This window comes from Zea mays, chromosome 4 (genome assembly GCF_902167145.1).
Source record: "Zea mays cultivar B73 chromosome 4, Zm-B73-REFERENCE-NAM-5.0, whole genome shotgun sequence".
Classification (NCBI taxonomy): Eukaryota; Viridiplantae; Streptophyta; class Magnoliopsida; order Poales; family Poaceae; genus Zea; species Zea mays.
The window spans coordinates 93531609-93543326 of NC_050099.1; positions in this window are offsets into that span (position 1 = coordinate 93531609).

Genomic DNA, 11718 nt, shown 5'->3' on the forward strand with positions numbered 1-11718 from the left:
TATTTATTTTCCTGAATTTTTTTGACAATTTTGTCGAAACCAAACAGGCCATAGGCCAGTTTGGCTGGCCTCAGAATGGTGTCAACAAGCTACTATAAAAATTTCAGATTTTTTTGGACAACTGAGCGAAAAGTTATGCTCGGTTTAAGGAACGTACCTCAAGTTATGTTTAAAACGACCGAGATGAGTCAACAAGTTCTTTTTTTTGTTTGTTCTCTGGTTCTATCCTTTCTCTTTCGTTTTCTTTTTTTCTTTTCTTTTTTTTGTTTTTGTTTTTTTACGTAAACGAAGGAGACAAACAAGGAAGCGGTGTTGACTTAGTTTGTGGCGTGATCAAACGGGAGATGGTGGCGGCACGCTAGGGTTTGAATGGTGGAAGAAAGAAGGATGGTGAGAAAAAAACACAATGCGACCAGCAACAAATGACGTGAAAGCACACAAATTCAACAATGCAGATTATTGAAAGAAGGTGCGAGGCTCAAAACGGTGCTGAGATAAGGTCTAACCTAAATTTTTATGTGGTTTTGTGGACTGTAGGAGAAAACAAAAACTCGATAAACTCACCGATCAACCTGGAAATCTGATACCACTTGATATAGCTGAGGTGCCCGATCTTTCGGCGAGTGGAGATAATTCCGATTTGGCGGAAGATGGCCCTTGCGATCCGACTACGACGAGCAAGCCCGAGGTGCCAATGCAATCGCTGAACCAACTCCCTATGGTTACCGACCTTGCTGATGCGAGATCGGCCTGATCACGAAGATCATTTCCTATGCACAATCGAAGAACGAACAAGAAAAAGATGCGAGCAATCTAATCTATTACTCGAGGGTGGAGTTTTGAATACACGAAGACATCGCTGATTTGCGCGTGTTCGAGAGTAGCTAAAGCTAACGTAAAACAAAACTCAAAGAACAAAGGAGGCACAGCTCCTGGATAAATAGAGAGAGGGGGCGCAGCCCCTAGTGGCGACCAACCCTAGGTCGTCCACTATGGGCCGTAGTTGGGCTGGTCGTCTATTCTTCTGGGCCCTCATTCTTCAGTAGCATGACGAAGTTAAGATCTCTGTCACGGGCCCGAGTGATTGGCCCAGCTAATGAAGGAAGTGGCGCTTGATGTGGAGGTGCTGCTGGTGTAGTCGTACTCATGTTGCAGGTGATGTCCTCATCATGCCTCATCCAAAGTAATTGCGCACAACAATGTCCTGCGGCAATATACTCGGCTTCGGCGGTAGAAATAGCTACTGAGTTTTGTTTCTTTTAATCCCAAGACACCGGGGATCTTCCCAAAAATTGACAAGTCCTTGATGTGCTCTTCCTATCAATTTTACACCCTGCCCAGTCAGCATCTGAATATCCTACTAAATCAAAAGTGGATCTCTTGGGGTACCAAAGACCAAACTTAGGTGTATAAACTAAATATCTCATGATTCTTTTCATGGCCCTAAGGTGAACTTCCTTAGGATTGGCTTGGAACCTTGCACACATGCATACAAAAAGCATAATATCCGGTCGAGATGCACATAAATAGAGTAAAGATCCTATCATCGACCGGTATACCTTTTGATCTACGGATTTACCTCCTGTGTCGAGGTCGAGATGCCCATTAGTTCCCATGGGTGTCTTGATGGGTTTGGCATCCTTCATCCCAAACTTGTTGAGTATGTCTTAAATATACTTGGTTTTGCTGATGAAGGTGCCCCCTTAGAGTTGCTTGACTTGAAAAATACTTCAACTCCCCCATCATAGATGTTGGGGGGCCTTCGGCTTCCGAAGGTCCTCAAAAACATGATTTGATAATGTTTTCCAAGTGAAATATGTGGGCAGGTATCTTCGGAATCGGATCGTGAGCATACAAGAGCACAATCAGGACGAAGCCTGAACAAGATTATGACGAAGGTCTAGATGATCACGAAGCTGTGCGCGGGAAAGCTTCGGCATGATAGCAGAAAAGGGGAACCGACTTAAAGATGAAAAGGCAAATTAGACCTCGAAGAATTACTATAGAGTTATTAGCAAATGTAAAGGGCATGAATGTAATTCTACATGGGCTGCGTCCCTTGACTATAAATAGATGAACAGTACTCCCGTACTGTTCACGCTGACTTGGCATTCGCTTTTTGCATCACGCCTTGTACCTTTACTTTCCGTCAAAACGAAGGTACATTTATAATTTGTTATTATGGATATGATAATGCAAATAAAAATAAATTGGTGATAATATCTATATTATTCTTCATATTTCGTATATGAATTTGTTCTTATCATCTATTGTGCTTACGAAAGTTTTTTCCTTCATAACCTTCGTCCGGAATTCATTATATCCGAAGGGATATAATGTCTTGAAGGATGAAGGACTTTAATATTTAACACATTTTATGTTGCCTTGTTCTTAACTCTTAGCATTTGAGAACAAGTCCCAACATTAGCGTCCACCTCCGGTGAACTCACGTCCATTTTTTGAGTTTTGAACACCTTCGGCAAGCATCACCTTCGTCATGCCGCCGAAGAAAGCTTCAGCAACAGGGGCTGCCACTCTGCAGCCGCTGGATCCCAATCAGGATGTCATTTCTCTTAGGGAGGCCCGAAGCCAGAAGAGGAAGGCCACCAGTCCAACGCCTCCGGAGGACGACTTGGATCAAGAAATCCAAAACTTGGAAATGCTCCATCAACAGGTCCAACGGAAAAAGGAAAAGATGGCTCGTCTAGCTGACCTACAAAGGCAGATAGACGAAGCCTCTGAAGAAGTTCGTCATCTTGCTCAAGATGACCAGAACCGAAGGCCTCCGCGCAGAGAGCTTCATCAAGAGGGCTTCTACAACGAGGACGACTGGTATGAAGATTTCCATCATGGAAATTTTGCTTTTGATGATACTTCTCCTCTGTCAACAGAACTGCAGGCTACACCTTGGCCCCAGTCTTACAAGCCACCCCAGCTCCCCATGTACGACGGTCATTCAGACCCGAAGCAATTCTTGATGAGTTATGAAGCAACCATATCTTCGTATGGTGGCAATACTGCAGTCATGACAAAGACTTTCGTCATGGCTGTCAAGAGTGTTGCACAAATCTGGTACTCCTCTCTTCGGCCAGGAACAATCACCTCATGGCAAAAGCTGAAGGACATGCTGATAACCAGCTTCCAAGGGTTTCAAACGAAGCCGGTCACTGCTCAAGCTTTATTCCAGTGCACCCAGGACCACGAAGAATACCTTCAGGCGTATGTCTGAAGGTTCCTGCGTCTGAGGGCACAGACACCAATGGTGCCCAATGAAATTGTCATTGAGGCCATGATTAAGGAGCTTCGGCCGGGACCTTCAGCTCAATACTTTGCCAGGAAGCCTCCTCAAACTTTGGAGAAGCTGCTCCAGAAGATGGACAAGTATATTCGAGCTGACAATGACTTCCGCCAAAGAAGGGAGGAAGCATACAGGTTCTCTGAAATGACCAGGGGCTTCGGAGGAAGATTCCATCCGAGGCACGTCATGTCAATTCACAACTCTGCTCAGAGTGATGATAGAGGGAGTCAACAGCAAAGGCCAAAGTACTCCTCGCAAGCTTCGGGGCAGCAGCAAAGCTCTTTCCGGCCGCCAGCTCCAAGGGGCAGAGGCGCCAGGGGCTTCGGAGGAAGATTTGGGGATCAGCCAAGGAAAATTTATTGTCTATTCTGTGGTGAGGACAAGGGCCATACCACCAGGATGTGCCATGTTACCATCCAGAAGCAAAAGGAGATAACAGAAGCTGCAGCGCAACAGAGTCAGCCGAAGCAAGTCATGCATACTGCTTCGTACCATTCACCTTATATTCCAGAATATGTAGGCAACCACCCTGCAGCTTCTGTTGCTTCGGCAAGCCAACCCCAAGCATCTTGGCAACAGCCTCCACCTCCACCACCAACACAACGATGCCAGCAGCCAGAAGGGAGTCAGCACACTCACCTTCAACGGGACTTCAGAGAAGAGTCTGAAGCTCGCACAGTCAATAGCACTGTGCCAGAGTCGAAGCACATTTACTGACAAATATCCTACCTCGACAGCAGTTTTTTGCATTCAGTATTATTTTCTTTTTAATAAGGAACAATTATGGGAGGCTTAAGTGCTTTTTGACGTTTTTAATCTCTTGTAACAGTTTCGCTTTTTACCATAATGAAAATATATCTTCTCCATAGGCTTAAGTTGCCGAAGCATAAGAATTTATGGTGGCAAGGAGGACCTTCGAATTATCAAAAAAAAATTCTAAGCAACGCAGCATAATTTCTTCGAAGCAGCAAAAAGTCGTTCCTAGGGGAGCGCAGTGTAAGTTTTCTGCTCAAAAGTCGTTCCGAAGGGAATGCAGAGCTTACAGCGAAAAATAAACGCTGATTCCGCTGAAAGTAAAAGGCGAAGAAGCTCCTAAGGGAGGCTTACAGCGAAAAATAAACGCTGATTCCGCTGAAAGTAAAAGGCGAAGAAGCTCCTAAGGGAGTAAACGCTGATTCCGCTGAAGTAAAAGGCGAAGAAGCTCCTAAGGGAGGCTTGTAGTAAAAAAACGTCGACCTTCGGCAAATATCATTTTGCATAACATCACATCATTACATCATTCGCATAGCATAACATCATACATCATATTGCATCAACAACGCAAGAAGGGGATCTCAGTATTGACATTCGAAAATTGTTTCGAAAAAATAGTGATAAGGCACAAAAAATAGCTATTGAAGAGTTATACCTTCGTCAAGCTCTGAAATGGAAAGATCTATTGGTTATTGATTTCACGAGGATTGATTACTGATCTTATGAGAACACGGATATTATTTACGAAGCATGAAAAGAAGGGAAGGTGTTTTTTTCGCCTAAGGCTCAAAAACGGTATGTATATGAAGTTTCATGCATCGTAAAGAATAGAACCATAAATAGTTAATATATTACATTCAAAGTTACAAAATATTACACGCGTTTTTCAACAAACATTACATTCTAAATGTTTTTACAACAGCATCTAATCTTCCCTTAGAACTACTTCTGTAGCTTCGTTTAGTAGCTGATCAACAACTTTATCCATGATGGCTTCGGCCATTTTCCTAATTTCGTCATCCCCCTTCGTGTGGGGGCCCGCAGATGGCTCAACAGGTTCTGAGGGAGGAGAAGATACGACTATATTACTATTACAAACCATAAACAAGTTCGAAATCAAAAATTACAAAAAAGCCAAAAACCACTAGTTAATACCTATTTGCCCTTCGAGCTTCGCACTTTTCTCAGCGGCCTCTGCTACTCTTCTAGCGTCATGGATGCCTTTTTCGCTTTTTCGTATAATTTCTTGGGCCATTTCCCGGCCACCGTTGTCCCAGATGTCGGTGAAAAATTTTCCACCGACCAGGCTCGCTTCGGCCGAGGGGTCTTTTATATCTTTGGAGGATAAGGCAGCTTCAGATTGTGCCAAAAATTTCATATGCTCACAACCTTTCCTCTCCAAAATGGTAGCAATCCCCCTAGCACCCGAAAAGGCACATATGTCTCCGCGGCTATTCAAAATTTCTTCAAAGGCCTCAGCTTCGTGGCTGATCCATTCGATTGGGCCTTCGGGGTCACCCCTTATGAAGTTCTCTTCACTTGAAAAAGCGCCAACGCTGGCGAAACTGGTTTTTACTTTCTTAACACATTCTATAGATTTTTCATAGCATCTTTTCTTAGATGCACGAAGCTCTTCAACGCTTTTTCCAAATGGTTTGCCCATTGTTCACTGATTTCTCGTTTTGTTTCTTCAAGTGTGCGTTCCTCTTTAGCTCTGGCTAGTTGTTTTCGGAGATCTTCAATTTCACGCCTCTGAGCCTCAGCTTGAACTTTAAAAGTAGCTTCGTCTTCTTTTATTCTATTTATCAATGAATGCAATATTTTATCTTTTTCGAGACCTTCGTTCCTTAGTTCAATTACTTCGGAACGAAGGTTGCTCAGGGCCATAACACACCCTTCGTCCTCGGCATCTTTTTGGGCCCTGAGGGCATTACTAAGTATAAGGCCCTGCAAAGAAAAATGTGTGTGCGTCAATAAATTTAAGCAAACGAAAAATTTTGGTTTCAAGAAAAAATACAAAAACCTCATTTTTGCACCTTTAAGCTATTATACGCCAAGCTGTCGGCTAGCTCGTTTTTCGACAGCACAGAGAGCCCGTCTTCTAGTATTGGGAATCTGAAGCTCTTGCTCATCTCCCGACAGACAGAAATCTCCTTGCTGTCAGGAGACAATACAAAAAGTCTTCTTCTCCACTACCGTTGAAAATCAACGCCCCCTTTGGATATTTCAATTTTTGGGCATAAAACTGGGCCTCTTGCTTTTCTTTTTCAGACATTTTTTCCCCGAAGCATGACGTAAAATATAATCGAAGGCTTCGGAAGAAGCTTCGGGGCGGCAGTACCAGTTTCTTCAGCCGAAATTTGTTCTGTTATTTCTGTTTCTTCGGCTTCCAAGGATTTCACCTTGGTGGGCTCTGAAGGCCCAGCTTCAGTCTCAGATTGATGTTGTGAAGCTTCGGCATCAAATGCTTCAGTACGCACTTCGGAAGTTTCGACAATTTTCTTCGGAGTTGTGCTTGAAGACTTTATTGTCTCCAAAACATCCAGCACATTAACCATCCTTTTTCTTCTGAGGGTCACTGCTAGACCCTTTTGGCTTTTTGCTGCTTCAATTTTTGCTGAAGGACTTAAAATTTCTGATGTCTTTGTTTCTTCAGCCCTCGGTTCTTCTATTTTTTCTGTCGCCGGCACTTCGGCCAGCCCTTCAATATTCGGCAGGGGAGTTGGTTCTTTAGCTTCAGTGGCCGAAGAGGTTTCACCGACATATTCATGCATTGTGGCCGGTTCAATATACCGTGGCCGGTGAGTAAGAACCTTTATCTTTTTCCTCTCCGGCGCTGGCTCACTGGGAGCGGCTGAAGCAACTTCCTTTGCTGAAGCAGTATTTTTTCTCTTCTGACCCCGTGTTGGATAACGGTAGTCAGGGTAGACAAACCCAATTGCATCAAATACTCGGTTAAGTCTCTTCTTCTTTCGGCCTCCGAAGGCCGCTGATAGTGCAGTATCTTCGGCCTTCGAGTATGACCCAAGCAGTTCATCACTTATGGCCTCAATACTCTTCAGTCAGTCGTCATCCGGCTCGACGAACTTATCTCCGTATTTGAATGTGTATTTTAGTCTAACTAGTCCACCTTCGTCAGGTTCTCTGACGGTTTCCTTCGGCATTTCCCATTTATCTGCAAGTGGCCATACTCTGAAGGCAATGTGTTCTTGCATCAAATCCCTTGTCCCAATAAAAGAGCAAACCGCGCCGAAGGCTCTCTGGCATTCTTCGGCTGCTTCATCCATTTCCACCTTCGGCCTTCGGGGGCCGAAGCGTTGCCATATAGGGCGCATAATGATATCTTTAATATCTTCCCGTGTTTTCAAATCATTCTTCACATAAAACCATTCCGTCATCCAGTCGCTGGGCCATCTCTTTCGAAAGGATGGCACGGGACAGCTTGACCCAGATCGGGCACCGGAGCTGTAGCAGCCAAAATTGTTGTGATACTGCTTTTTACCCTAGGGTTTTGTCTCATACAATAGCTCATGTATGTTGCAGAAACTTTTTGCATTTGGTTCTAAACCTTGGCTCCTCACGGCCCAGACGAAGATGCCCATCCTTATGATTGCTTCGGGAGTAATTTGATGAAGGCAGATTTCAAATATCTTCAGTACCTCCACGACAAAACTGCTCAAGGGAAACCGCAGTCCAGCCTTCAAGAAGCTTCGGAATATCACAACTTCATTCTCCTCAGGAGTCGGACAAGTTTTTTCTCCTTCGTCAGCCCTCACAATAGACAAGTCCTAAAAATATCTACCCCTCATATTAACAAGATGGCTTTGTTTAATACTTGATTTACCAAAAAATCACATGGCTTGGTCGCCAAGGTCGATCTTCGGAATCTTCACCACCACTATCCACATCGTAGCTGTCACTGTCGCCAGTGTCTTCAGATAAACCCTCTAAAATCTCCCTGGTAATCTTCTCTGTATTTGTCTTTGCCATTGATTGAAGAAAGCCAAGATGCATCTCCTCAGAAAGGCTTAGCTTCGATTCAGTAACAGCCTTTTTATCTTCAGACATCTTTGAAAATGCTGAGAAAGTGCTCTCGAAACCGAAGCTTAAAAATTTAAAAAGCCAAGCAGGTGTTGTTGCGCAAGAGCTAAAAGTCAAGTGAACAAAAGCAGATGGCAAGAAAGCGTGCCAAATAAACTCGCGGTGAGCTCTTATTTATACACCTAGTGCGTTGAAAACTGGAGGATCCCGCTTGTCAATGACTGTTGCTATTCTAGCAAAGGGAAGGTGTTTTTTCGGACCTTCGGCTTAAGGCCTTCGTCCATGTCGCAATATGAATTTATCATCCTAGCAAATTAATATTGCGAGGGGCTACTGTTGGGGGCCTTCGGCTTCCGAAGGTCCTCAAAAACATGATTTGACAATGTTTTCCAAGTGAAATATGTGGGCAGGTATCTTCGGAATCGGATCGTGAGCATACAAGAGCACAATCAGGACGAAGCCTGAACAAGATTATGACGAAGGTCTACATTATCACGAAGCTGTGAGCGGGAAAGCTTCGGCATGATAGCAGAAAAGGGGAACCGACTTAAAGATGAAAAGGCAAATTAGACCTCGAAGAATTACTATAGAGTTATTAGCAAATGTAAAGGGCATGAATGTAATTCTACATGGGCTGCGTCCCTTGCCTATAAATAGATGAACAGTACTCCCGTACTGTTCACGCTGACTTAGCATTTGCTTTTTGCATCACGCCTTGTACCTTTACTTTCCGTCAAAATGAAGGTACATATATAATTTGTTATTCTGGATATGATAATGCAAATAAAAATAAATTGGTGATAATATCTATATTATTCTTCATATTTCGTATATGAATTTTTCCTTATCATCTATTGTGCTTACGAAAGTTTTTTCCTTCATAACCTTCGTCCGGAATTCATTATATCCGAAGGGATATAATGTCTTGAAGGACGAAGGACTTTAATATTTAACACATTTTATGTTGCCTTGTTCTTAACTCTTAGCATTTGAGAACAAGTCCCCAATAATAGACATCTCGAATTTTTCAATCATGATCCTACTGAACTCTTCACAAGTAGATTTGTTAGTAGACCCGAATATGATATCATCAACATAAATTTGGCATACAAATAAATCTTTTGCAATGGTTTTAGTAAAGACAGTAGGATCAGCTTTACCGACTTTAAAGCCATTAGTGATAAGGAAATCTCTCAGGCATTCATACCATGCTCTTAGGGCTTGCTTGAGCCCATAAAGCGCCTTTGAGAGTTTATACACATGGTTAGGGTACTCACTATCTTCAAAGTCGGGAGGTTGCTCAACATAGACCTCTTCCTTGATTGGTCCATTGAGGAAAGCACTTTTCACGTCCATTTGATAAAGCTTAAAGCCATGGTAAGTAGCATAGGCAAGTAATATACGAATTGACTCAAGCCTAGCTATGGGTGCTTAGGTTTCACCGAAATCCAAACCTTCGACTTGTGAATAGCCCTTGGCTACAAGTCGGGCTTTGTTCCTTGTCACCACAACATGCTCATCTTGCTTGTTGCGGAATACCCACTTGGTACCTACAACATTTTGATTAGGACGTGGAACAAGATGACATACCTCATTCCTCGTGAAGTTGTTGAGCTCCTCTTGCATTGCCAGCACCCAATCCGAATCTCTTAGTGCATCCTCCACCCTGTATGGCTCAATAGAGGACACAAAAGAGTAATGTTCACAAAATCAGCGACTCGAGATTGAGTGGTTACCCCCTTATGAATATCGCTGAGGATGGAGTTCACGGGGTGATCTCTTTGAATCGCTTGGTGGACTCTTGGGTGTGGCGGTCTTTGACCCTGTACTTCTTGATTATCTTCCTTATCTTGATCATTGTCGTCTCCCCCTTGATCATTGTCCTCCTCTTGAGGTGGCTCCTCTTCTTGATCTTCTTCATTTTCTTGAGCTTGATCCTCATCTTAGGTTGGTGGAGATGCTTGCATGGAAGATGATGGTTGATCCTGAGCTTGAGTAGGCTCTTCGGATTCCTTAGGACACACATCCCCAATGGACATGTTCTTTAACGCGACGCATGGAGCCTCTTCATCATCTAGCTCATCAAGATCAACTTGCTCCACTTGGGAGCCATTAGTCTCATCAAACACAATGTCACAAGAAACCTCGACTAATCTAGTGGATTTGTTGAAGATTCTATATGCCCTTGTGTTTGAGTCATAACCAAGTAAAAAGCCTTCTACAGCCTTAGGAGCAAATTTTGATTTTCTGCCTCTCTTAATAAGAATAAAACATTTGCTACCAAAGACTCTAAAATATGAAACATTGGGCTTTTTACCGGCGATGAGTTCGTATGATGTCTTCTTGAGGATTCGGTGAAGGTAGAGTCGGTTGATGGAGTAACAGGCGGTGTTAATTGCCTCAGCCCAAAACCGGTCCGGAGTCTTGTACTCATCAAGCATGGTCCTCGCCATGTCCAATAAAGTTCTATTCTTCCTCTCCGCTACACCATTTTGCTGAGGTGTGTAGGGAGAAGAGAACTCATGCTTGATGCCCTCATCCTCAAGAAAGCCTTCAATTTGAGAGTTCTTGAACTCCGTCTCGTTGTCGCTTCTTATCTTTTTGATTCTCAATTCGAACTCATTTTGAGCCCGTCTCAAGAATCCCTTTAAAGTCTCTTGGGTTTGAGATTTTCCTGTAAAAAGAACACCTAAGTGAAGCGAGAATAATCATCCACAATTACAAGACAATACTTACTCCCGCCGATGCTTATGTAAGCGATCGGGCCGAATAAATCCATGTGGAGTAGCTCAAGCGGTCTGTCGGTCGTCATGATGTTCTTATGTGGATGATGGGTTCCAACTTGCTTTCCTGCTTGACATGCGCTACAAACCCTGTCTTTCTCAAAATAAACATTTGTTAGTCCCAAAATGTGTTCTCCCTTTAAAAGTTTGTGAAGATTATTCATTCCAACATGGGCTAGTCGGTGATGCCAAAGCCAACCCATATTAGTCTTAGCAATTAAGCAAGTATCGAGTTCAGCTCTATTAAAATCAACTAAGTATAGCTGACCCTCTAATACTCCCTTAAATGCTACTGAATCATCACTTCTTCTAAAGACAGTAACACCTATATCCGTAAAAAGACAGTTGTAACCCATTTTGCATAATTGAGATACAGAAAGCAAATTGTAATATAAAGAATCTACAAAAACATTGGAAATCGAATGGTCAGGTGATATAGCAATTTTACCAAGTCCTTTGACCAAAACTTGATTTACATCCCCGAATGTGATAGCTCGTTGGGGATCTTCGTTTTTCTCGTAGGAGGAGAACATCTTTTTCTCCCCTGTCATGTGGTTTGTGCATCTGCTATCAATAATCCAACTTGAGCCCCCGGATGCATAAACCTGCAAAACAATTTAGGCCTTGTTCTTAGGTACCCAAACAGTCTTAGGTTCTTTGATGTTAGAAACAAGCACCTTGGGTACCCAAACACAAGTCTTGGAGCCCTTATGTTTGCCCCCAACATATTTGGCAACTACTTTGCCTGATTTGTTAGTTAAAACATATGATGCATCAAAAGTCTTAAATGAAATATTAGGCTCATTTGATGCAGTAGGAGATTTCTTTTTAGGCAATTTAACA